The 27,503-nt window shown below is 52.5% G+C and overlaps 1 protein-coding gene across 6 annotated transcripts in view; it reads left to right on the plus strand.

Moving 5' to 3' along the window:
- The window catches only part of Kiaa1671 (KIAA1671 homolog), a 142,676-nt gene that overhangs the window by 88,511 nt on the left and 26,662 nt on the right, over positions 1-27,503 (plus strand). The gene's annotated exons all lie outside the window — the stretch shown is intronic.

The raw sequence follows: 27,503 nt of genomic DNA on the forward strand, positions 1-27,503 counted from the left end.
CCACTGACCTGAGTCACCAAGTCATTGTGTGAGGCTAGTGGGGGTGCCTCCTTGTATGGGAGTCTGCACCCCTTTGGGGCTTGAGTTCACAAGACAGAGGCCCACCCATTCTTTGAAGGAAGAGGTCTTTCTCTGTGTCAGCTTCTGTCTTCTTCTGCCCCTGCCATTCCTCTGTGCCTGGTTATGTTCCCCAGGATCCTCTCCAGAGCACGGGCTCTGTTCCCTGCCCTCTGCCCCAGCCCTTCACTGTGGATGCTGCCCTAAGTCTCTGTGCCTCTGTGCATGTGGAGTATGCTTGCAGTGGCAAGCCAGCCCCCCAAGAGGCCAAGCAGGCGAGTGAGTGACTGACAGTCACGGGGCAGGGGCACCCCACAGCATAAATACATCGCGAATTACTGTTGGGCTTTTGGATCCGGCCACTTCCACTTGGCCTCTGTTCTGCTCTGCCATGGGCAGAGCTGTCCTTGGCTCAACCCATACTTAAATCTGTGTCCTCTGTCCTGTGAGATGCTGTCAGCACCCTGCTGGCACATAGTGGTTAAACACTTATAAGTCTGTTGGGTGCCAAGATGTCCTACTGTGTGTGGTGGGGATTGGTGTTTTGATGCAGATCCTCCTGCGTGAGGTTGGATTTGAACCTGCCTCTTCCCAGCTGTGTTACTTTGGGTGGACTGGCGAGCGGCCTTCATTTTCCCTCTGAGGAAGGGGGATGCTCGGCAGACAAGGAGCACTGCCAAGCAGTGGGTGTAACACCTGGGTTCTATATGGCTCACGGGCGTGACAGCCAAAGCCCTCTTCTCTCAAACCTTCAATGGTTCCCAACGAAGTGGAGAATCCGCACACACCCCTTTCACTCTGAACTTAAATATTTGTCTTACGGGTGGGAGCTTCCTAAAGCAGCAAGGCAGGCAGGCAGGAGGGGGTGGGGCTGCAAGCAGTCGTTCATCCAGAAAGGGGCCTCTGGCTGTGTCTACTGGAGGATCTGTGGCATCCTGGCTGGACGTATCTCAAGGCAGCCTTGAAGTCATTGGCTGATGGCTGGCCCCTAGCTGTCCCAGATAAGAAAGAAGGGAAATAAAACAGTACTTTGTCCAGGCCCAGGGAGGCAGGAAGGGTCACGATGCAGAGAAATGCTGGGTGTGTTAGAGACTTGGACACCTGGGGGTGGGAGGGACTGAATGGGGACTTGGGGGACCCAGAAGTACACGAAAGTGTCAGTCTCAGGAGGCCTGGGTGTGAGAAAGAGCCAGGTGTGTGTGTGTGTGTGCGCGTGTGAGTGTGTATGTGTATTTGTGTGTGTGTGTCTGTGTGTGTGCCTGTGTGAATATGTACTTGTGTGTCTGTGTGTTCATGTGTATCTCTGTGTGTATGTACATATGTGTTCATGTGTATGTGTGTGAATATGTGGATGTGTCTGTGTGTTCATGTGTATATGTCTGTGTGCATGTGTAAGAGAGAGTGTGTGTATGAGTGTGTATCTCTGCATGTGTATATGTGAGAATATGTATGTGTATATCTGTGTGGAAATGTGTATATGTATATGTGAGAATGTGTCTATGTGTGTGTATATGTGAGTATGTATGTGAGTATGTATGAATATATGAGTGTGCGCCACTGTGTGTATATGTGTGTCTGTGTCTGTATGAGTGTGTGTATGTATATGTGTGTGTCTGTGTGTTCATGTGTATATGTATGTCTGTGTGCATATGTCTGTGTGAGTGTATATCTCTGTGCATGTATGTATGTGAGCGTGTATATGTATATGTGAGAGTGTATGTCACTGTGTGTATATGTGTTTGTGTCTGTATGAGTGTATGTATGTATATGTGTCCATGTGTATATGTGTGTGTCTGTGTATTCATGTGTATATGTATTTCTGTGTGTATGTGTGAGCGTGCATTTGTGTCTAGGTGTTCATGGGTGTGTATCTCTGTTGTGTGTATGTGTGTGTGTCTTATGAGTGTGTGTATATATATGTGTCCATGTATGTGTCTATGTTCATGTGTATATGTATGTCTGTGTGCATGTGTATCTCTGTGCATGTGTGTATGTGTGTGTGTGTATGTATATGAGAGTGTGTGTGTGTCACTGTGTGTGTATGTGTGTGTGTGAGTGTATGTGTGTCTATGAGTATGTGTGGTGAAGGGAGGCTGGCTGAGTGGCCTCAGCCAAGTCCTGTCGACCCTTCCTTACCATTCTCATCTCTGAACTGGGCTCCCTTCCACTTGTCTGTAGATGATTCGAGCTTGCCTTCAATTTTAAGAAGCCCTGCTGTAAGGGCCATTCATCCCTTCCTAGCTAGGAGGATGGGTTCTGGACCCCTCATGGGTACTCAAACCTGAGGTGCTCAGATCCCATGTGGAGGCTGGCACAGCACTTGTGCCTCGTGTGCACATGCTCTGTCAGCTCTAGGTACGTACACATGGATGGATGGAGAAAGCTCCCCTTTGTATCCACACTCCTCGGTGCAGAGGAGAGCCAGCCCTCTTCTGAGTACTGGATGGCCAGAGCCCACAGGTTTGGACCCCTTTGTCTCAGACTGCCTTTAGCTGTGGTAGCTTCCCTCCAGTTAATCACACTCCCAGACCAGGGTGACTGGGCCTCCAAGTCTTTAGCTTAATTGATCTGCGGAGACCTTTATTTCCAAGTGAGGCCTCCCATGCAGGCTCCCACAGGACAGACACACATGTCTCCCGGGGGCTACCGTCCTGCTAGCAGTCTGTCTAGCAGCTCTAGGGCTAGGTCATTCCCCTGCCTCACCTGGCCCAGGAAGCTATGACTTCTCACCCTGTGGCCTGGTCCCACTTCCCTTCCATCCTCAGTCCTTGCCTCTGCCCTGGAGTAAACTGAGACTCAGGGAGAATGAGTGACTGGGCCTTAGGACACAGGAAGTCTAGTGTCTTGCCCTGGGCGAGCCAGGATGAGCATGCACTAGGTGACGGAGACATCATATCCTGTCCCTAGCATGCCTGCCACCCGAGTGGTCTCTGTCTTTCAGGACTACCAGAAACAGAGGCATAGGAGAAAGCAAGCCACAAGTGACTGGGCTGTCAGCACGCCAAAGGAAGTGCAGAGGGGCTCAGGGACAACATGGGGCCACTGAAAGACAAGGCTGAGACTGGTGTGCAAGAAGAGCCAGGGTGACTGGCTCAGTGAGTGGAACAGGGTAGTCAGGGTGATAGGGAGAGAGAGAAGGGTAGGACCTGGCCATGAAGGGCTGGGAGGACTGGTGAGAACCTGGAGCTTGGGACCAGAAAGTGCTGTCCTCACTGTGGGCATGTGTGGAATGCTGTGTGAGGACAGGATTATTTATTGAGCACCTACTGTGTTCCCAACATGGTTCGCACATCTTCTGTGTACCAGGTTACAGATGCATTGCATCTCCTGAGGACCTACTGTGTGCCTTCTGCGTTACCAGGTTACAGATGCATTGCATCTCCTGAGCACCTACTGTGTGCCTTCTGCATACCAGGTTACAGATGCATTGCATCTCCTGAGCACCTACTGTGTGCCTTCTGCATACCAGGTACAGATGCATTGCATCTCCTGAGCACCTACTGTGTGCCTTTTCCGTACCAGGTACAGATGCATTGCATCTCCTAAGCACCTACTATGTGCCGGGCACTATTTCTGCATGTCTCCCGGATGCTGGCCCTGAAGGGACGTCTCAGTTCAGCCATATGGCCCTTCCTCCCTCTCCAAGAGCCCCCTGTCAGGTATCCAGGCTTCCAGCTGCACCTCAGGGTTGGCATGATGTCACTTGCCCATGGGCGGCGGGCAGGACAGTTTTCTTCTGGCTAGGCCCCTCCCAAGCTCAGGTCTCTTTTCACCCATCCTGGCAGCAGAATGATGTCACTTGGTAGAGAACAATGGTCCCTTTATGGCCCCGGAGGGGCCCAAGGCTGGGTCGCAGAGCAGGTGCCTCTGGAGTTACAGGCAGGGTAGGACAAAGGACTTGGCTGCTCCCCAGGGAGCACGGCCTCCTGCTGATCCCCCTGCCCCCAAAGTGGGGCGTGTTCATTCTCCATGTGGAAAATACAGGAATGGGAGAAAACACAAAACACGGCTCACACGCTCACACGCTCTCCCAAGAATGAAATCCACTTGGCATCTGAGCTGCTTCCTTCCTCTCTCTTTTTCCTCTCCAAAACAAACGCCCAGCCCCGTCTCCTCTCCTCAGAGAAATGGACCAGTGGTCACAGCTCTAGCGAGCGGTGTCAGGTCCTTGGTGCCATGGTGCCCTGCTGTGTTTGTGAGTTCCAGTCTCCACTTTCTGTCTGGACATGTGGGTATCTTCCCCTTGCAGGCTTTGGGAAGGCAGCAGAGGGCCACCCTGGCCCGAAGCCCCTGGGCTCTCATTTCCTCTCCCCTTCAGCAGCCCCACAGATGAGATGTTTTGTACAAAGGCCTGTTGCTTCCTCCACGGGAAGCCGGTCATGTCAGGCAGGAAACCTGGAATGTTCTGTGTTGCTGGGAGCATCGTGCTGGGGCAGCATGAGGAAGCTGTGAGACTGGCTCGTGCCACGTTACCTCAGTGCCCTGCTGGCCTCTGTCTGAAGTGTTGCTCATTCCCTGTGGTGTAAACACTGCCCTGTCCTCAGGTGTAGGCCCTTAAGCCCCAGCTGCTTGACGCTGGCTGGGGGCGGGGGGATGTTCTGGTCTGTGGTGTTTTCACGTACACACGTAGACATAGATGATTACAAGATGGTCATAGATGGGTTCGGTCCCCAGCTCCGAAAAAAAAAAAAAAAAAAAAAAAAAAAAAAAAAAAAAAAAAGATGGTCATAGATTTCCAGCCATGGTGGCTCTTTTAACCCTTCTACTAAAGAGGTGGGCGCAGGAGTTCGGGGTTATCCTTGGCTTATATAGGGAGTTCAAGGCTAACCTGGGCTACGTAAGACTCTGCTTCAAAAAGACGTAACAGAGGTTAGGATTTCAGCAGTTGGTGGAATGCTGGCCTACTGTGCACCAAGCCCTGTGTTCAATCCCCAACACCGAACAGTGCTGGTGTGGCACTGCTGACCTACCATTAGGGCCCCCGGGGGACAGAGACTCAGCAACATGGCGAGAGACCCTGTCAGGAGGGACAAGAGCGAGTCCTCGCCTCCTCCAATGACTTAACTCAGCTGTAAGTTTCCAGTCCAACTTTTAGCAATGATGCGGGTAGGGGTTGAGTCTGGACTCGTGTGTCTGAGGCCTCGGTGCCCAGCTGGTGGCACAATTTTGGGAGGTTGTTCAACCTTTGGGGGGGTGGCAGAGCTGTGTCCCTTGGGGTAGGCACTTGAAGGTGGTATGGCCTGGTTGTCTGTTGCCTGTGTGTGAGGCGTGAGCCACTGTAGCCCTCTGACCCTCCCCCACCATTACAGTCTGAAGGTGTGAGTTGTGACAGGTCCTCTCAGAGGTCCCCCTCCGGTAACACACTGTTCCGTCACCGGCTCCTAGGACATTACCAGCTGCTTCAGAAGTGGGGACCCTGGGGGCTGGGAGTTGAATGCTGGCTCTGTCTCTCTCTGAGGAGGTGGGTAGATTTCGTGGTTTCTCTATGCCTCAGTTTTCCCCCCCTCTGAAGCTGTGATGGAGATGACTTACATGGGGTCATGCACGAGGGATGCATGGCATGGCACGGCATCCTGCACGTAGTAAGGCTTCCAGAGAGGGTTGCTGCTGTTCTGGCTGACGCTGCCATGTTGTCACAGAGCAGCCAGACCCTGGCAGGCACCTGTGCCCATGCTTACTGGTGTCCTGTAACACCCGTGTCAGGGCTGAGGTGAGGTCTTCTACAGATACCAGGGCTCCCCCCCCCCCCGTCTTGGAGCAGGTAGTTTGTAGACATGGCTGCCATGCATGGAGGACCCTGGAGCAGCCTTGTGGAGAGCCCCATGGGGCACGGGTTTGAAGCTTCATATCAGCTGTCACTGGGGAACTGGCTCTTCCAGGGCTGAGAGAGTGCACATGAAAGCAAGTCTCCAGACTGCAGGGACTTAGAGACTTGGAGTTGGCGGCCATCTGGCCTCCAGCCTCTTGAGAAACCCTGAGGTTTCATTCATTAAATCCCTCCTTGGTCTGGAAACAGCATGAGAGCATTTGTTTCGCAGTTGAGGAGGCTGTTTGTTACGCAGCACTAGGTAAGAGATACATGTTTCTCACTGGGACCCTGGTAACAGTCCAGGGACCTACCCAGGGTCTGTTTAGTGGCTGCTTTGCTTATCTCTTGGGTTCTTGCTATGAAGGAGGCTGTGTCCGCAGCCTGCACTCAGGATCCCAGAGGCTCGGAGCCAGCCATCCCTTTAGGGGTTAGCGGTAACCAGATGCATGGGCTGGAGTGCAAGACCTGTAACCAAAGTGCTCAGCATCCTGTTTAGATCCTAGTCACTGTGTGTGTGTGTGTGTGTGTGTGTGTGTGTGTGTGTGTGTGTGTGTCTCTGTGTGTGTGTGTCTGTGTATGTGAGTTTGTGTCTATGTCTGTGTGTGTGTGTCTATGTGTGTGTGTGTCTATGTGTGCAGTTTGTGTGTGTGTGTGTGAAGAGAGTGTGTCTGTTTCTGTGTGTGAGTATGTGTATGAGTTGTGAGTGTATGTGTCTGTGTGTGTGTCTCTCTGTGTGTGTGTCTGTGTATGTGTCTGTGTGTGTGTCTATGTGTGTGAGTTTGTGTCTGTCTGTGTGTGTGTGTCTGTGTGTGTGTCTATGTGTGCAGTTTGTGTGTGTGTGTGTGAAGAGAGAGTGTGTGTCTGTTTCTGTGTGTGAGTGTGTGTATGAGTTGTGAGTGTGTGTGTCTGTGTGTGTGTGTCTGTGTGAGAGAGTGTGTATCTCTGTGTGTGTATGTGTGTATATGAGTTGTGTGTGTGTGAGTGTGTGTCTGTGTGTGTGAGTGAGTGTGTGTGTGAGTGTGTGTCTGTGAGTGTGTGTGTGTATCTCTGTGTGTGTATGTGTGTATATGAGTTGTGTGTGTGTGTCTGTGTGTGTGAGTGAGTGTGTGTGAGTGTGTGTCTGTGAGTGTGTGTGTATCTCTGTGTGTGTATGTGTGTATATGAGTTGTGTGTGTGTGAGTGTGTGTCTGTGTGTGTGAGTGTGTGTCTGTGTGAGTGTGTGTCTGTGTGTGTGTCTGTGAGTGTGTGTGTGAATGTGTGTGTGTATGTGTATGTGGCACCATGAGCAATGGTGAACTCCACACACTGTGGTTTGTCCCCAGGCAGGGACTCCTGCCCCACCGCCCTGCCCCTGGAAAGGAAGATCCTGCAGCAGATGTTACAGAGAACCGGAGTTGGTGAAGGCTGTGCTAGGGTGCGGCTCAGCAGCTTGAGTGCTTGCCTGGATGAGCCCCAAGCCCTGAGATTGCTCCCCAGTACTGCACAGACAGAGTGTGGTATCACACGCCCATGATCCCAGCACTTATGTGGGAGAGGGGAAGCTGAAGGGTTAGCAGTTCGGGGTCACCTTTGGCTATAATGCATTTGGGGCTAACCTGGGATACCTGGGGACCCCCCCCAAAAGATAGAAAGGAAAAAGAGACAAAGTTTGTGAAGAATTTAATTTTTCTTCTCCTCCTCCCCTCCCCCTCTCTCATCTTCCTCTCCTTCTTTTAACATTTATTTTATAAACACTGATCTGGTGTTTCCTGCTGACCTTCCTTGGTTGAGAGAAAACAGGGAACAGGTAGAGCTAATTAAATTGAGTTCAGGGCTTCATTTTCTCTTCCCTCCCCTCGGTTCTGAGTTCATATCCTAATTTGGTCACCAACTATGGAACTTGAGACAGGTGTGCCTCACTTCCCTTGGAATGCACTTAGCACAGCTTGGAGGACGGACAGCGGTGCTGCCAGTGTCCCCGCCAGCATCCTACAGGACTCCTCTTTCTCCGTCTGGGGCTGTGTGAGAGGCAGCCGGACACAGGACATAATGTGATCTATCAGTCTTGAGGCTTTCAGCCGGCCCAGTGGCTCTCCAAGATTACTCTGAGGCTGGGCTACCGTGAACCATGTCTGTCTAAGAGGTGGAGTGGCCGAGGTCATCTAACCGGTGAGGAGACAGCTTGGCTCATGGTGTCTCGGCCAACCATGACCTAAGTGGGTAACCGTATACCCTTTCAGTGGCCCTATGAGATGAGATGGCGTCTTAGTTCTCAAAGCTGTGACAATACCGGACAAAAACAAGTTAGGGAAGTGTCCTTTCGGCTCACAGTCTGAGGGCGCAGTCCATCATGGTGGCAGGACTGTGCTGGAGCCAGTTACATTCCGTCACAGTTGGAGCTGGGACGATCTGGTCCTTGACTCGTTTTCTCCCATTCGCTCGTCCTGGAACGATGGGGGGTTACCACCCACAGTTGAGACGGGTCTTCCCACATCTGCTAACCCAGCCTAGAGACTGTCACCCAGGTGACGCTGGGTCCTTCCATACTGTTGACTATCACAGGTGGGCGAGAATCTTGTTGGCCTTGTTTTATAAGTGATTAATTCGAGACCCAGAAGGGGGGCTCACAGTCTGTCAGTGTAGGCACTCCCTCTTCTCCCCATGGCCTGGGTAGATCAAGGGGTCTCCTGTGCCTGTCTTCACAGGCTGCACGCTACCCAGGTTTGACACTGGGGCTGGATGAGTCCCATCTTGGAAGATGTCCTGCAAACTGTACGCTGTATGTAGACTGACCACGGTCTCTGTCTACCCGATACTGGTGGCAGGTCTACCTTACCTCAGGGTCTTAGGTTCTCTGTAGCCCAGGCTGGCCTTGACCTCACAGTAGACATTGTGCCTCAGCTTCCTGAGTCTTGGGATTCCAAGTGTACAGCACCATGCTCTGTTCTCACTCCCAGTTTTGACAGCCACAGATGTTCCCAGACGTTACCAAACCTAGAAGAGAAAAATGACCTCGTCTGAGGACCGTCATGGTGGGCCTGCAGAGTCCCAAGCAGTAGCTGGCAGGTAGGGGTTTCCACTTCATTCTGGGTACTGGGCTGGCTGCATGGCTTCAGTTTACTGGTCCTGAGCAAAAGCCATACCGTGGAACATCCTGACTTTTAGCTAAAGAACCCGATTCCTGCAGAGCCTCGATGTTCAACCTAGAGCACATCAGGGTAATGGTTCCAGAGCCCAGAGAGAGCAGGGGACTTAGCCAAAGTCACACAGCAAGGAGTGTAGCTTTTATCACTGTTGAGTTTACGAGGCCCCCTTCCACCCGCTCACCCCCATGTCACACAGGAGGTTGACAAACCCATCCGTTCCTTTCAGTCTGTGAGGCCGCGGGGCTTCACATGCAAATGCTGGCTTTATGCCAAAGTGAGTAACTCCCTGGCAGCTCCCGCCCCGTCTCTCAGCAGCTCTTCCTCAGGGCCTCCAGGGCACACCTGCAGTTCCACATCTGCTCGGCTGGTAGCTGAGAGGGCCTGTCAAGGTATTTGCCTTTTGCTCTGAAGCAAGAACTGGGTGGGTACAGGGACCGTGTTGAGGCAACTGCTCTCTCTGCCCTCAGCAGACATTTTGGCAGGAAGAGACAGGAAGGTCCTGGAACCTCTGGTGCTGGGTTTGAAGAACCACCCACACTGTGTTGAGTGAATGGCTTTATTATCCAGGGTTTGAAAGCCCCAGGAGCCAGAATAAACACTGCCTAGGGCGGGAGCTTGGCCAGGAGTTCTTCCTTGGGGCTGTCTGTCCATGCTCACATCCAGTTATATCAACAGTGGTGAACCTCTCTGTAGCTCCTGCTTGGGCAGCCCTGTAGTCCTGTGTGAGGTGCTGCGGATGAAAGGCATTTGCTGCCTTGGGGGAAGCCTTAGAAGCCTTGCTCAGTGGCGCCATCTTGAATCCACCCCTCTCCCAGCCAGAGCGCTGGCTCTGGGGTTTATTCCCTCCCCACCTGCCTGTAACTGCACACTGCAGTGACCACTAGAGTCTTCTCAGTGAGCCAGCTCGGATTACGAACGCCCACCCCCACCCCCCCTTTACTTGTCTGTGAGCTTGAGCCAGGTCCTCGGGGAGCCTCAGTTTACCCATCTGAAAGTGGAAACTTGGTTCCGAGTGGTGGAGATTTTGAGCACTGACCAGCACAGACCTGGATGGAGTGGAGTGTATGAGTTCTGAGAACCCAGGTGTTATCCCACAGGGCTACACCTACCCTTCCCTTCCCCCAGGCAACCCCCTCCCCCAGCTTCTGGCTTGTACTATTCTATTCTCTAGGCATTTAAAGGACTCCCCCCTACACAACACAGCACACAGGCTTTGCTTGCATTTCAACACTCAGCCGACTTTAAAATGTACTGTCTGACTGGCAGAATGAGTTTCTTCCCAGTATCAAGGCCAGGAGAAAGGTGAAGAAGGACCCAGATAGCAGTGACACAGGACCCTGCAGCGAGGACTACCTGTTTACTCTGGTTCCCCCCCACCTCCACCCTAGCACTCTTTTTAATTTTTTTTAAAGATTTATTTTTTTATATATGTGAGCACACTGTCACTATCTTCAGATACATCAGAAAAGGGCATCAGATCTCATTACAGATGGTTGTGAGCTACCGTGTGGTTGCTGGGATTTGAACTCAGGACCTCTGGAAGAACAGTCTTAACCACTGAGTCGTCTCTCCAGCCAGCACTCCTAACCCGGCTGTTTGATTATCCGTGTGTTCGCAGGGCTCATCCAGCCATGGCTAAGGAGGAAGGGCAGCAGGGCCCTTAAACCCTGAGACATTCTATACCCTTCTGTGGCAGAGTGGAGGCAGATGTGTCCCAGCCCATTCTGGAGGCATTTTCTGTGCTCAGGAGTAGATGTGAGCCGCCTGGGGAGGGATGGGACTGGGCAGGGCCTCTTAGAGCCCCTTGGAATGAGTCTCCTCATTTGGTGTAATGTGCAGTCCAGGGATTTTCCATACCTCAGCCAGCAGTGAAACCCAGAGCCCTTCTGGGCCGCACCAAAAGCATGACGAGGTGTCTGACCGTCAAGGTAGCAGCTGGGAAGGAAGAGATGGACTGGCCTCCGTTTGAGTCCTAATCTACCACTCCCTGTGTCTTAGACCATGACCTTGACATCTTGTAACTGGGAGGCCCTTGGCTACAGAGTGGATTAAAAGTGCAATCGAACTTCAACTCTGGCAGGTCTCAGAACCTGACCCAGTCATCAGAGTCCTCACGGGTACCTCTGGGTCTGGGGGAGGGCGGTGTCACAGAATATGCCTGTGTAGCAAGCAGGTGAGGATGGTCACGTGAGCACTCCCCCTCATGGAGCAGCGTCTCGACGTTCCCCCAGCTCTCCGGGGTTTGTGGAGTACTTACCATGTGCCATGTGGTTTGAGCCCTGGAGCTCCATCAGGGACGGGGGCTGGTCACAGCCTTCACAGATGATGCTGCCACAGGATGATCCACCATCCTCGGCACAAACAGCTCCTCGGGAACAGATTGGAAGGAATGAAGGAATGGGGGACGCGATGGCCTTACGCCTGCTCTGACCGCAGATGCAGCAGCACCATCTCCCACTTCTGTCTAACAATGCTTTTGCTTATTTCTTTGAGATGATCTGAAACTCATTATGTAGACTGGGCTGGTCTCAAACTTGTGACTGCCCTCCTGCCTCTGCTGCCACAGTGGGCTAGGAAGACAGGTGCTCCTCACCATGCCTGGCTCTCTACTGTTCTCCTGAGACCACAGAGCAATAGTTTCCCCTTAGTATTAGCCACTCCTGTTTCATCACACGGAAAACATTGGTGAATGAATGAGTGAGTGAATGAATAAGTGAGTGAACGATTGAGTGAGTGAACGAACGAGTGAGTGAGTGAATGAGTGAGTGAACGAGTGAGTAAATGAGTAAGTGAATGAGTGAATGAGTGAGTGAGTAAATGAATGAGTGAATGAATGAGTGAATGAATGAATGAATGAATGAATGAATGAGTGAGTGAGTGAGTGGAATATCAGACCATCAAGTGAAGGGCCAGACTCAGAGGTGTGCTTTCTTCCCAGTAGTGTGGTTGGAGAAGTAGAATTCCAGAAGATGCTGAAGTCAGCTTGATTGGATTAAGATCACTGAGGGGGACCATAGTGATGCATACATTCCAGGGTGTCTTTGGGAGGTGAGATCTGCCCTGAGTGTGTGGCACCATCATGGAGGGGATGGGGGCTGGGAAAAAGGGGAGGAGACTGTGAACTGCATGCTGCTCAGCTGAGGGATGAGCAAGCCGCTCTTGATCTCCAGTGGTCGGTTGGTCAGTTGGTCGGACTGTATCCCATGAATTGTGAGCCAAGATGGCCCTGTCCTCCACTGAGGTTTTTTCCTCCAGTATTTGAATAAGGCAGAGGGTTAACTGTTACAGCCCACACCACTTAGGTTTTCCCTGGATTCTTCTTCTGAACGGATGAGAGTTGTTGCCAAAGGAAGGTTCCGGCTTTCTTGGGAAATGATTTACATTCGGGCCTCTGCTCCCTCCAGTGGCTCACGCATGCATGCACCCTGTGGGCCAGGGCAGCTTTGTGGAGTCCTTAGTGGCCAGTATCCTTGGGTTGGTGACATTTTAGTTTATTTTTACAGTACTGTCTTAGTTAGGGTTTTACTGCTGTGAACAGACACCGTGACCAAGGCAACTCTTAGGAGGACAACATTTAATTGGGGCTGACTTACAGGATCAAGAAGTTCAGTCCATTATCATCATGTGGGAACATGGCAGCATCCAGGCAGGCATGGTGCGGAGGAGCTGAGAGTTCTACATCTTCATCTGAAGGCTGCTAGTGGAAGACTTGATTTCCGGGAAGCTAGGATGAGGGTCTTAAAGTCCATACCCACAGTGACACACCTCCTCCAACAAGGCCACACCCCTCCAACAGGGCCACACCTTCTCCAAGGCCACACCTCCTCTGACAAGGCCACACCTCCTCCAACAAGGCCACACCACCTCCAACAAGGCCACACCCCTCCAACAGGGCCACACCTTCTCCAAGGCCACACCTCCTCTGACAAGGCCACACCTCCTCCAACAAGGCCACACCTCCTCCAACAAGGCCACACCTCCTAATAGGACCACTCCCTGAACCAAGCATATACAAACCATCACAAATACTATATGGGGGCTGGGGATTTAGCTCAGTGGTAGTGCGCTTACCTAGGAAGCACAAGGCCCTGGGTTCGGTCCCCAGCTCCGAAAAAAAAAAAAAGAACCAAAAAAAAAAAACCAAAAAAAAACCAAATACTATATGGGGCCCATAGTGTCTAGTGCACTGGTCAAGTACCCTGAGCTGAGCATCACTGCTGCTCTTCCTCGCTGTGCTCACCTGATGACATCAGGGCAGCTCTACACAGGCAAATTGGTGAGGAAGAGGGAAGGTCCTGTGGGGAACAAGGTCATCTGTGAGGAGCATGAGTAGTCACTGCTGCCCAGGTGTCTGGGCTCTCCTTGAGGGTACAGGTTCTGAGGACCACAGTGCCTACCATGTAGGATGTGAGGGGCATCGGGTTGAAGGGTTGGAAGACGGGGGAGCCTCCAGGCCCCAGCCCCATACATTCCCACCAAGCCCAGACTAAGATTTCCCTTAAAGAACTTTAATGAAGTGGGAAGTGGAAACCACACAACATGCTGCCATCCATCTGTCCCTCAGACAGGAGACTGGGCAGTGTGAGGGTCTCTGGTAGCCTGCTGTAACCCTGGAGACCCAAGACTGGGGACAGGCCCAGACGTGTCTTTATTCTTCACTGCACACTGCACATTGGATGTCCTATAGAATCTGCCTGAGGACTCTTCTAACACAAAGTGACAAGACGCAAAATCAGAACAACCAGTAGCCTGCCTGTCTACCAACCATGTATTCTCAGGGAAAGAAATCTGGAAAGAAAATACCGTTCAGAGTTGCTCCACAGATACATTACATGGGAATAAGTCTAATCAAAGAGGAGAAAGGCCCCTACTGCGAAAAATTCCCCACACTGAAGGGGAAATCAAAGGCGATAAATGACAGAGAGACCAAGCAGAAAAAATGTTGTAGACATGGCTGCGCTGCCAAAATTGATTGACTGATGCAACACCCAACTGAATTCCTGCGTCATGTCTCAGGGGCTGCAGGGATGGCTCAGTGGTTCAGAGCACTGACTGCTCTTCCAGAGGTCCTGAGTTCAATTCCCAGCAACCACATGGTGGTTCACAACCATCTGTAATGAGATTACAGCTACAGTGTACTCATGTAAAATAAAGTAAATAGATCTTTAAAAAAAGAAAGGAAGAAAGGACGAAGGAAACAGTACAAAACCGGGGACAGCCATAGCAACCGTACATTGATGGAGGTGTTACAGTATCCGACCTCAAATTATACTACAGAGCTGTTGTGACAAAGGCAACTTGATATTGCTGTAAAAAGACAGCCGGGGACAGAGCAGAGGTTGCAGGAATGAACTGATAACACTGTGTCTACCTGACAAAAGAGCCAAAGATACATATTAGAAAGAGAAGAGAGTCCCATTCATTAAATGGTGCTGATAAAACTGGATATCCACCTGTCGGAGGAGGTCATTAGGCCTGCGTCTTTTACCATGAGCAAAATCTATTCAAAATGGATCAAAGACGTTTACTGAAAACCCGAAATGCAGAAACTTCAAGAAGAAAACTCAGGAACACTTTTCAAGATGTTGGGTTTGGCAAGAACTTTCTGAACAGAACAGGGACTGGCCCCAAGTGTCAACAGATGGGACCTTGTGAAAAGCTTTCTGCTCAGCTAAGGGGGCTGCCAGAGGAAGACAGCCCACGGGATGGGAGAGAAGTTTCACCAGCCACGCTTCAGACAAGGGCAGATGTCCAGAATTTATACAGAATTACAGAACGTCAGGGCCAAGGAAATAAAATGGGCTACTGAATTGAAGAGAAAATTTTTGGAACAGGGGCAAGAGGAACTATGGACAGGCAGACCGACAGATGGTCAATAACCACTTTTAAGTGCTCAGAATCCTTAGTCAAGGAGATGCAAGTTCAAAACCTCACCCAGTCAGGCATCAAGAAACCCCAGGTCTGGGTTTAAGTTCCCAGGGTGCCCCTACACATGCCTGAGGTGGTACCTGCTACTCCTAGTTTAGTATCAGATTTTCTCTCTCCGGGGCAGGGCAATTGGCTCCTGACTGCTCATTCCCAAGGGACAGTTGATGAAGTCACCATCCCTGCCCCTGACTGGCTGGCCAGCCCCGTGGCTAGGCAGGTGAAGAACCCTACACACCAGCCAGAGCTGATGTCACCTCAGGAGGACAGCAGCATGGGGGAGGGGCTCCCTCTGATGGTTCCAGAGGGGGAGGGGGCAAGGGATGGGGCTTGATCTCTGGAAGGGCTGGGAGGAGAGAAGGGACTGGGCCTTCTTCCTGCTGCTTAATGATCAACCTGGGGCCCTCTCCTCACACCTCAGACTATGAACGCAGGTCAGAGTTCAAGCTCCAGCTCTGTGTCTTTCCCCAGGTCGCTTTGTTCCCCTCTGTTGCCACCTCTTCCTCATTAAAGAGGAGGGCAGTAGAGCCTTACCCGAAGTCCTAAAGATGATGACACAATGTATCTAGAAAACTATTTAGTGCTGGAAGAATTCCCCCCATACCGTTACTATGTTGCTATGACAATAGAGTACTCATGGGGAGGCAGGTGATTTAGACTTTCCTTAGCAAAGCAACAAACACATTAGCTCTCTCCTGCATCCCAATGCCTTGCCTTTAGTCTGTGTAACTCCCGGGATGACATTGGGGAACCTCAGAACCCAGTGCTCAGGGAAAGCTTAACACTCCATTTGCAAGTCATTCATAGTGTCTGGTTGGGAGTAGGGGGCTGGAGGGTCAGAGGTGGACTTTTTCTAGCCTAGGGTTCCATTAGGATGTCAGGGCTAGGAAGGGACCTTAGGCACCCTTTCTCTGAGGCTCAATTGAACCTTCACAGTTTCCTCCCTTCATTTGTCCCATCTGGATCCTTTCCATAAGTCTTTTTGGAGCCCTCAGTCTGTTGAACGCTGTCCCATCAAAAAAGAAAAGCCTTTTAAGAGCCACTTGGATAAGCCTAAATTTTCACGCAGGAAGTCTCAGATCTTTTAAGTGTGCAGCTATGTACCAGCTACCTCCAGGGGTGGCCAGGGCCTTTCTGTGCTCCCGGGACCTCAGCTGAGGAAGTGTCTGTGGACATGTTCACCAACCAGAGTGGGGATATCCCATGGCAGTGGGTACTCAATCAGCCGTTTTTCAGAGTTGTGGATGCTGTCTGCTTTAGCCATAGGACTTGGTACCTCAGTGTTGGTGGGAGACTGATATGGAGGGGGGGAGATCATGAGCGTGGGGCCAGCTTGGGTCCTAGAGCAAGCAAGACGTGTCTCAAAAACAGACCAAAGTGAAACAAACCCAGAGTGTGAGCCCGTCTGGCTGTGTAGCCTGTCTTGCTCAAAGTAACACTGTAGGGAACGCCAGTGGCTACTTTCCCATTCAGAGCTACCTGACTGGATTCCACCGGAAGCCTGTTCTGCGAGCTGTAGGAAGTAAACTCCATACACACCTCCCTGGAGGGAATTGTCCCTGTAGCTGGATGTATAACACGTTCTCCAGACAGACAGGGGCAGGCCTGAAAGGACCCCAAGATTCCAGAAGACAAAACTCCAGTCTCCCTGTGTCCAGAGATGCAAACTGAGGCTCAGAATGGTGTGACCCCTCCGTCAGGATCCCCCAAGCCTGCATTTGGGATTGAACTGTGAGACCCAGGCCTAGCCCAGGTCGACTCCCTTATAAGTGAGTGGAGGTCTCCTGAATCAAGCAACCCCATAAAAGTTTAATTAGATGTGTTTACCACACTTGGCGACTGAAGGATGGTGTGGGTGGGGGGAGAGGAGCGTGGGATCTGTCTCAGTGTTGAGAGGAGAGAGCTGATGCTCGCCTTGCTCTTCTAGTCACGTGACCGCCCAGACGCCCTGCCCAGGCTCTTGTAGCCATGTGACTGCATAAGCTCTGTTCCTTGATTGGGTTTCAAGGCTGGTAATTTTGTCCTTAGCATTACCAGTTTACCAGTTTTGTTGAAGCAGAATCCTGCCCTAAAGGCCCTGCAGTCAGCAGCTCGCTGTGCTGGACTATGGCAGACCAAGATGCTTGGAGGTCTGTTCTGTCCCCAGCAGGGAGGTTAGAGAGGGGAGGCAGCCAAGCAGCATGGTGGATGAGTTGTACATCCCAGCTTACACACTTTCCCTCTTCCCCTCCCTCCCTCCCTTCCCCCTTCCCACTTCCCCTCTCTCCTCTCCTCTCCTCTCCTTTTCTGCCCTTTCCCTTTCCCCTCCCCTCCCTCCTTCTCTCCCCTGCCTCCCTCCTTCCCTTCCTCCTTCCCTCTTCCCCTCCTTCCCCTCCTCTCCTTTTCTGTCCCCTTCCCTTCCTCTCCCTTTCCCTCCCTCCATCTTCCCTTCCCTCTCCCTCCATCTTCCCTTCCCTCTCCCTCCCCTCCCCCTCCCCTCCCCCTCACCTCTCCCTTCCTCCCTCCTTCTCCCCTCTCCCTTCCCCCTTTCCCTCCCCTCTCTCTTTTCCCCCTCTCCCTTTCCTTCCCCTTCCCTTCCCTCCCCATCCCTTCTCCTTCATTTCCCTCCCCCTCCCCCTCCCTCCTTTCCCCCTCCCCTGTCCCCCTTCCTATTCCTCTCCCTTCCCCTCCCCTCCCCCTCCCCTCCCCTCCCCCTCCCCTCTCCCTTCCTCCCTCCTCCCCTCTCCCTTCCTCCTTTCCCTCCCTCCCTCCCCTTCCATTTCCTCTCCTTCCCTCTCTTCCCTTCCCCTCCCCTCCCCTCCATCCCCCTCCCTCTCCCCTCTCCCCTCCTCCCTCTCCCCTCTCCCCTCTCCCTTCTTCCTCTCCCTCCCTCCTTCCCTTCCCTCCCTCTTCCTTTTCCCTCCCCTCCCCTCCTCTCCCCCTCCCTCTTGCTCCCCTCTCCCTTCCTCCTTTCCCTCCCTCCTTTCCCCCTCCCCTGTCCCCCTTCCTATTCCTCTCCCTTCCCCTCCTCTCCCCCTCCCTCTTGCTCCCCTCTCCCTCCTTTCCCTCCCTCCTTTCCCCCTCCCCTGTCCCCCTTCCTATTCCTCTCCCTTCCCCTCCTCTCCCCCTCCCTCTTGCTCCCCTCTCCCTTCCTCCTCTCCCTCCCTCCTTCCCTTCCCTCCCTCCTCCTAGGATAAGATCTTCGCTCACTCAGCAACCACTTCCAGTACCCACCAGCCTGTTCCACCTTACAGGTGGCACTCCAGTCCTGGGGAACGTCCCTTGCCAGACACTGGCTAAACACACAGGCATCTGTTTATGACAATCCCGGAGTCTCTCCGTAGTCCAGTGTTAGCCATCGAGGGGGACAGTTTGTTGTGTGATTTTTGACATCTTGTAGGCTCACTGAGATGAAGGATGCTGTTGCACCCATAGGTGGGTCTTGGCTGCTGTCCGCATGTGTTCCTTCTGGTGGCCTGCCTGAAGCGGATCTGAAGGACGCACACTCTGGGTCCCGTGCCTTCCCCTCCAGGGATGGCTGTGGGCGACTCTAGTAGCAGCGACTGCCTGTTTTTCCTGCAGTCTTCACACTGTTCCGATTTCCTTCCCACTCTTCAGGCTAAAGAATCAAGCCAGACGTGTGACTAATTAGCACCTCCTAATTGGGGAAATAAGACCTTTTAGATGTTAGGGAAGGCTGCCTGACGGCTGTCAGTGCTGGAAGAGAGCAGAGAGCATTTCCTCCCAGGGGCTGCCTCCTCCTCCTCACTTTGCACACACAGTTTCCCAGAGAGAGTCAGACAGCAGCCACAGCACAGCCAGGATGATGCCGGTCAATACTCACGGCATATCTACTTTGTGCACAGCGCTCTGACGGTCTTTAAGTCCACCTGTTAATCACCCCACTAGACAGATTTGGGAGCAGAGCTTCAGAGGGGCCAAATGATCTACCTCAGGCCACACGGCAAGCAGGCCGTAAACTCTTGGTGCTGAGACTCATCACAAAACCACAGACCATTGGCTCTGCAGCCATCTTGGACTTAGAGTGCATGAGCCACAAAGCCCCTCACGTAGTCTCTCAGGTAAAGACCCAGAGACACGGAATGGCTAACCCACGGCACATGGCATCGGCTGAGGTCTGACTGTCTCTGAACAACCCCACCCCCACCCCCATGCTTCCCTTTCTGAGCCTAGCTTGGTATTTCTGATCCTGTCACACAGAGATTTGAGTTAGCGGGAGGCTGGCATCTCTCCTGGGGTCCAGCAGAACATCTCTGGGAGGCCAGAGAAAACCAAGTCTGCTTCTGCCTCCGCCATCCATCTGTATCCTCCTCTTCCCTCCCCTGGCCTGTGTTTCTGAGAATATAACCATCCCGAGACCCAAGTCACAGAAGCAGGGTGGACAGATGGACAGGGACAGACATCTAAAGTACAGAGCTGACCCCTGAGGCACCTGTGAACCTAGTGTGAGCCACGGCACAGGGCCATTCCCACTTGGTCAGTTTTTCTATTTTCCTCTTCTTTGTTCAATGACCGATGTTAACCATCCTGTCTGCCTCGAGTGGGCTCTGTTCAGAGCAAGATAAGTCTTGCCTGGTTCTTCCTGAGAGACTTAACCCTCCCACAGGATCTTCCCAGATTCCGACGATGAAGAATTTATATGGGAGAGGCTGAGTTGTTGAGTGGCTTCTGTCTAAGGCTGCCAGGCTAAAACGCCACAGCTGGGTCAAAATCTGAAACCCGTTTCCTTCAAAAGCTCCTGGCCTTACGGATGCCAGATGAATGAGTGTCTCTTAGTGCACATTCGGTACCCACCAGCTGTCTTAGGGTTTCTGTTCCTGCACATCGTGACCAAAAAGCAAGTTGGGGAGGAAAGGGTTTACTCAGCTTACACTTCCACATTGCTGTTCATCACCAAAGGAAGTCAGGACAGGAACTTAACCAGGTCAGGAAGCAGGAGCTGATGCAGAGGCCTCGGAGGGATGTTACTTTTACTGGCTTGCTTCCCCATGCTTGCTCAGCCTGCTTTCTTATAGAATCCAGGACCACCAGCCCAGGGATGGCTCCACCCACAATAGGCTGGCTCCACCCACAATGGGCTGGGTCCTCCCCCCTTGATCACTAATAGAGAAAATGCCTTACAGCTGGGTCTCATGGAGGCATTTCCTCAACGAAGGATCCTTTTCTCTGTGATAACTCCAGCTTGTGTCACATTGACACACACAAAACCAGCCAGTACACCGGCTGATCAAACATGTTCTTCATGCCCTGCTTTTGCATCTGTCAGGCCAAGGCCGGTCTATGCCACAGTAACAAACATCCCCTGAGCTTTAGTGGGTCAAAACAGCAACAAGCTCCCCTTGTATTCTGCTGTGACAGTGACTGTGGCAGTGCCCTGGCTGAGAGAACTGTTTGCCTGGGGAATGTAACAGCCATGTGGGAATATATTCAGGAACTGAGACAGTTTCTGCCTGGAAATAAGTGACATCACGCCTACTTGAGTTTCATTGGCTAGGGAAAGTCACATGACCTCACCTAGGGCAGTGGTCCCCCAGCTTGTCAGGATCAGTGAGAGCATCAGAGGCTTGCCTGTGAGCCAGCCTGTGAGCAATCTCTTCTCTGCTCTCCCTGGTTCACCGGGACCAGGTCAGATTGCTTAGCACAGACTGAGTTCTGCATTTCCATCCATTTATATTTCTCCTGTCACTTGATTCCCAGAGGTGGACTGGTCACTCTGTGATGGAGAAACCCAGACATCAGCGAGAGTGCTCAGGCTTGAGTCAGCCCTGGTGCTTGTCACCACCCCGTGTCCCACCCCCATGTCCACCCTTGCCTGTGTTCACCCTGAATCTACTGCGTGCCAGCTCTTATATCCAACCCCTGAGCTGCCTTGGCCTGTGTCTACCCAGCATTCTTTGCTGCCCGTGACCTTGCCTCTGAGATAGAATCCACACACTTCTGCTTCTTGGTGGCCTCAGTGGGGTTCAGAGAGCTTAGAGGTGGGGTGTGTGGCCTTTGGGGTTTGAGATCCCACACTCTGCCTGCTGACCCTTGGGAAGGAGAAAACTGGCTTAGAGGCTGAGTGGAGAATGCTCCCCTAACCACACAGACCTGCACACAGCCCAGGAGTCGTGGCTAGAGGACAGGAGTGGGAGGACTGAGTAGGGGGTCTCCTGAGCATCTCTGCCTGTCTTTTCTCATCTGTGCCTGGCCCTGGGAGGGCCTGGGGAAGATGGAGGGTCTGCCAACTACTGGCTTCCAGAGGAGTCCTGATTGCCGGGGAGACGCTAGGAAATGGGAGGGCATATTTTTGACAGGGATGGAGGATGAACTTCCAACCCAAGGCAGGTTTGCCCTGAGTGTGCCGTGCAGCCTCTCACCCTTGTCTACCGCTGCCTGTATCCGGGATATACACGCCAAGGCAGGCTTGTCTGTGCTTAGCAAATGCCTGTGGTCCAGCCTGTGCAGGAAGAAAGCTGGATAACAAGGTGGTATAGCGACTACTTGGGGCAGGAGAGGAGGGGGAAAAGCAGCCATCGGAGGCACCTGGAAGGTCGGGGCAGGATGGAGGATGGAGCTAGAGGGGTGTCTAGGGGAGGGGGTAGTAGTGAGGTTGTGCCGTGTGTGTGGCCGTGCTTGCAGCCAGGGGTTGGTGAGCGAGAGGAAGAGTTGGATACAAGAGAAGTGCAGCCAGAGCCAGAGTGTGACAAATTCACCGTGCCCTCACACCCTCACACCCTTGTGCCTCCCAACAGGCCACTGTGGGTGTCGTCTGGAAGTGTCCGTGGTTCTGGATCCAGACACAGCTTAGCTGGGTTGTCTGCTGGGATGGCACAGGCTGTGCCGGGAGTTGGAGCTGCCTTTCCATGCATGCAGAGGCTCGGTGGGACAGGGTGTGCCGTCTTCACTGCTAGGGTCATCTGCCTTGGAATCCCCGACGTCCCTGCCCATGTGGTCGTGTACATGGCCCAGCAGTGACAGCAAGGTTGAGCGACACCCCTCCCCACACAGGACCATGGGGGACATGTTGGGATTCACCACACAGTCTGCAGCAGTGGGTCGGTGTGTGAGAGGGAGGAGTTGGGGTCAGGGACCTGGTGATGGTTGGGGTTTAATCTGTGGGGAATGGCAGCCACGGAAGACTCTTGAGCAGAGAGAGCATGGGGATTCATGCCTGCATTCCACTCCCCTTGCACACAGTGCACGCAGTTCTTAAGGGAGTTACTGTCTTTTGGTGAGGGCATGGCTGTTGGGGGGAGGGAAGTTAGGATGGTGCCATTCACCCTCAAGCCTTTCCTGGAGTTCCCGTGGAACCCAAGGGTAATTTGCCCCTGCATCTTGATGTGTTCTGAAATAGTTGTTCAGATGTAAGCTCGGGGCTCTGGGCAGGTCAGAAATCAGGCCTGTGACTCCAGTGCTTGAGGGTCAGAGGGAGGGGGAGCCAGCCTGGGCTACGTGGATAGTTCTGTCTAGCCTGGGCTACATGAGATATTGTCTTTAAAACAAACAAACAAACAAACAAACAAACAAACAAAAAAAACCTGGTACTGTGTGCCTAGCTCTAGATTTATATTTTACAGGCTGGGTGTGGCTCAGTGGGAGGCGCACACATCCCTTTATGTCCTAGGCCCTGGGTTCTATCCTCAGTATCGCAAGAAACAAACAAACAAACAAAAAACCCTCAAAACTAAATTTGACTCTTCAGGTTTTTTGGGTGATTCCCTTTCTAGCTGCCCCAGCCTCTCTGGAGCCATCCGGAGACGGTGGTTGTTACGGTATGTGGGGCTGGGTTTTTGTTCTTTTTTTTCCTGTGAGGATGCAGCCCAGGGCTCTCATTTCAATGCAGGTTCTGGGGCAGCCCTGTTGCTCCTGTGTACCCCAGCTCCTCTCTGCACAGTTCTATGGCTCTGTGTGTGTGTGTGTGTGTGTGTGTGTGTGTGTGAGAGAGAGAGAGAGAGAGAGAGAGAGAGAGAGAGAGAGAGAGAGAGAGAGACCCGTGTTCCATTCTCCAGTCCCAAGAGTCTCCAGTCCTAAGAGCAATGGGAAGTCCTCGGTGGTGGGTGCTCTGTTGGAGGAGAGTATTTTACCCCTGTGTGCAGCCACTACTTAGGCACCCAGGAGGCAGCATGCACCACAGCACCCTCCCCCTGCCTGGGACCAGGCTGCCTGCTGGTCTGGCTTTGAAGTGGGTGTTTGGGGTCCACGAGGTCTGAGGTGAGCATAATGCCAACCTCCAAGGACAGGACAGTCCATATGAAGTCTAGGACACCCTCCAAACACAAGACGGGGGCTGCCATGGGTTTCTTTTCTTTTTCTTTAGAATGTATTTAGAATGTATATATTCATTCATTCATTAGAAGTTTTATACTCAGGGTTGGGGATTTAGCTCAGTGGTAGAGCGCTTGCTAGGCCCTGGGTTCGGTCCCCAGCTCCGGAAAAAAAAAAAAAGAAAAAAAGTTTTATACTCATTGTTGTGATCATACCCCAAATTGTCCGCTGTCCTAACACCCTTCGAATATTTCATTACTCCCCCATGAAACCCCAACTTGTCTTCCTCCTGGCTTCATATTCCCTCCCCCTCCCCCCCTCCCCCTCCCCCCTCCCCCTCTTCCCTCCCCCTCTCCCTCTTAATCTCCTGAGTCCAGTTAGCTCAGGAATGCTGATGTCCTTGCTGGTTTGGTCTTGTGCAGTCCACCACAGCTACCGTGAGTGGGACTCCTGTTCGAACATTCCCCCCCCCCCCCCCGGAGCTGAGGACCGAACCCAGGGCCTTGCGCTTGCTAGGCAAGCGCTCTTACCACTGAGCTAAATCCCCAAACCCCTGCTCAAACATTCTTTTAGCCAGCTCTTCCTCTTTCTCTGAGCTCAGGGACCATCACACTTGTCCCACACACCACAGAGCACTCAAGGTCCCCTCTACACATTGACAGTTGGGGATCTCAGCGCTGTCTGCTGAAGAGGTGACAGAGGATACTCTCTCTGTGCCCAAGCGGCATTAATCGAGGTAAACCGTGATATTCGTGGGACAGTAGAGGGTTTGGGTCCTGTTATTTACTGGCCTCTCACCACCATCATTTGCAAACAAGGAAAGGGCCCCCCTGCATTGCCTAGCCTGCATCACAGATGCCAGCTGTAGGGCATTTTCTTAATTCATGATTGATGGGGGACGGCCCCGCCCACTGAGGGGGTGGGGCCAGCCCATTGTGGGTGGAGCCATCCCTAGGCTGGTGTTCCTGGGTTCTATGCCTCATGTGTCTCATAGCACTCACACAGGTTCACAGCTCTCACACAGTCCACTCATGCTTCCACCACGGTGTGATGGTGCGGAGTACGGCACAGTCCATGGAATACTACAGCAAAGGCTGTCCTACAGAAGCAGGCTGGCTTTGTGGTGTGCTTCTGAGCCGTTCTCTCTCATGGTGCTGGGGCTCAACTGTGTCTCATGGAGGTGGTTTCTCAGTTGAGGTTCCCTTTTCCCTGGTGACTATAGTTTGTGTCGAGCTGATAAAGACAACTCCCACCCATGGTGGTTAGGAACCTCTTACCCCTGGGTCTCCCCACTACAGGCTCCATTGATCAGCCAGGCCTGCCAGAGCCCTGTGTGGGTATGACCTATGACCTGACAGTATCAGTGTCATATAAACACCCAAGCAGAATTTGGGGTGTGTCCCCACCATGGAAAGCCAGACCCCCAAAGTCGGGGAGACCCCCTTAGCACCTCAGCTTTGGCCTTTCTATGCACATGTGGCTAGGCTGAGTCCTTCCCTTTGGGGATTCTGGGTCCCTGGAGCCACCTGACAGCCACAAACCCCAACCCTGAGGCTGGGTCCAGTGCGGGCTCCCTAATTATCAATGGAAACTGCACCACTGCCTGTCACGTTCTATAAATAGGGAGCTGGAGGAAGACTTGAAAATGCCACAGGCTCTTCTCTGGGCGGAGGAGTTAAAAACAACTTCACAGAACCAGCTCCTTGCTGGAGGCCCAGGTGGGGAAAAGCAGGAGTCTAGATTGGGCCACTAACATCCCTGTGGGCCCAGGCCTTCCCTGGATGGGACAGTGACCATGATTCACCTAGGACACAGGACAGCCCTGGAGCCCCTGCAGCCTCAGCGCAGGACCTTGGGGACATTAGTAACAGGGAAAAGTGAATCCTGGTGACCCGAGCCTGGGCTTCCTCTTGAGGACAGATGCCTCCTGTGCTCACTGGGAACATCAGGAGCCACATCACCTGCATGGCTACATCCACACCCCAAAAACAGGGCTCTGGGTAGCTTCAGAGCCCTGTGGACCCCAGGCTGGAGAGCAGTGCTGTCTCCTACAGAGGAGGCTTGTGTCCTGATCCTGAACGGGGGACTGAGTGATACCTTTGGGACCTCACCTAGTTGTCATGTCCCACTGGCTGGAATGTCTTGTGGGCAGTGTGTGGAATAGAATAGTATATTAGTAGTTGCTGCTGTCTGGAGAGGCAAAGCCAAGTGCTCAAAGCTGCATGGTCAGCGGGCAGCAGGGCCTGGAGCTGGGGTTCCTCAGCTGTCCCTGCAAGACTACAAGCTGCTCAAATCTTAATTCCCTCACCATTGTCTCTGTGTGTGTGTGTGTGTGTATGTGTGTGTGTATGTGTACGTGTGTACACGTATGTGTGTGCACGTGTATATGTACATGTGTGTAGGTTGAGTATGTGTGCGTGTGTCTGAGTGTGTATGTACATGTATGTGTCTGCATGAGTGTACACATGTATGTGTGTACACGTGTGTGTTTGTACATGTGTGTAGGTATGTGTTGAGTGTGCGCATGTGTGTGGTGTGTGTGCATGTGTGTGCATGCACACGTGCACACATATGTATATGTGTGTACATGTATGTGTGTGCATGTGTGTGAACATGTGCATACAAATGTGTGAGTATATACATGCATGTGTGTATACGTGTGTGTTGTGTGCACATGTGTTTGTGTGTGTTATGTTTGTGTTGTATATGTGTGCATGTGTACTGTGAACATGTGCATACATATGTGTATGAGATGTGTATGAGTGTGTACATGTATGTGTGTGCATGTGTGTTTGTGTGCATGTGTGTTGTGTGTGTATGGGTGTACATGTGTGTGCACATGTATGTGTATGTGTGAGCATGTCCCGTGTTTGCCTTGGAAGGCAGTAGTGTACTAGCATGTGAAGGAACTGAGGTTTGGAGTGACTGGGGAGGGGAGAGTGGAGTGCAGGAACAGCCCCTGCTCTCAGGCCTAAGAGCAGGGCGGTGAGGGAGGCATCCAGGAACAGGCGTGGCTTCTCATTGGATAGCTTCCCACAGGAACAGCTAGAGACAGGTCTGACTGAGCCCTGGAGCCAGCAGGCACAGGATGGTTGTCAGCCTGGGACCTCTAGCTGCCTGTGAGTGGGAGTGTGGTGTCTTGAAAAGCCTTTTGCTGGGTGGTGGGAGGGTCCTGTCACCGGGATGCTGGCTGCCTGCTCTGCAGAGCCCTTGCTCATGATTGCACAAGTTTGCTGTGGAGAGTGGGAGGGTTGTTTTCTCAAAGCTGCTGCTTTACAGTTCCTATAAACCCCTCCCACTTGCCAGCAACTCCACCTCCTGTGATTCCTACCAGGAACCCCTAGCAAAATCATTCCTGGAAGCTCTGTCAGCCATCCTGACCTTTAGGCTTGAGAGGCCATTCCTCTGGCCACTGACCTGATGATCATGGTCATTTCTGAGCCTGGCATACGCCACACTCTGACTCACTAACCTCTGCACTGTGGCCTTAATGCTGGACATTGAAGTTCAGAGAGGTGGTCCCTGGCTCCCCAGCTTCTCTCTCTTCCCTCTCTGCACCTCATTCTGTCCCCTCAAAAGTCAGACGCTGGAGGTCTGTGGAGCTTAGGGGGCGGGGGAGTTGCCAGAACCCAGAGGTTGGGGCTCTGCCGAGTGTCGCCTTGCCTCAGGGCCCACCCTGAGTCTCACCTTCATCTCTTGCTTTGCCAGTCTTCAGCTCTGGGCTCTGTTGGTCAGGCCTGAGCCTCACACTGGAGGGGATGGTGATATGTTGTCCATACAGACAGCTGGATCAGTGACCATTCACACAGTATGTATAGATTCAGTGTCTGGATTCGTGACCTCTGCCATGACTGCCCACTCAGGCAAGTGGGCATAGGCCTATGTTTGGTAGCTGCAAGAGACCCACTTGCCAGTGTTATAACTCTTCATTCAGACCTGCTGGCTTCTGAACACTTAGGCTCTGCCCAGCTGATCTGTCTCACAGATCACTCGCAGCAAATACAACTAGTCATGTATGACACTGCAGCAAACACCACTGGTCATGTGTGACTGCAGTAAACACCACTGGTCATGTGTGACTGCAGCAAACACCATTGGTCATGTGTGACTGCAGCAAACACCACTGGTCATCTGTCTTCACCCCTGCACAGCCAGTGGCTTTCAGAATTCACAACTCAGGGACAGACATGTGCAAAGATCATGTGTAGTTTCAGGGCACTACATATGACTGAGGGAGCTTGAGTCCACAGCTAGGACTAGTCACACCTATGTGAAGTGACCAGCTGCCTGCAATGTCAGCTGAAGCCTCAGCAAGAGTGTGCATAGGTAGTCACATGCAG

The sequence above is a fragment of the Rattus norvegicus genome, chromosome 12 (assembly GCF_036323735.1).
Source record: "Rattus norvegicus strain BN/NHsdMcwi chromosome 12, GRCr8, whole genome shotgun sequence".
Lineage (NCBI taxonomy): Eukaryota > Metazoa > Chordata > Mammalia > Rodentia > Muridae > Rattus > Rattus norvegicus.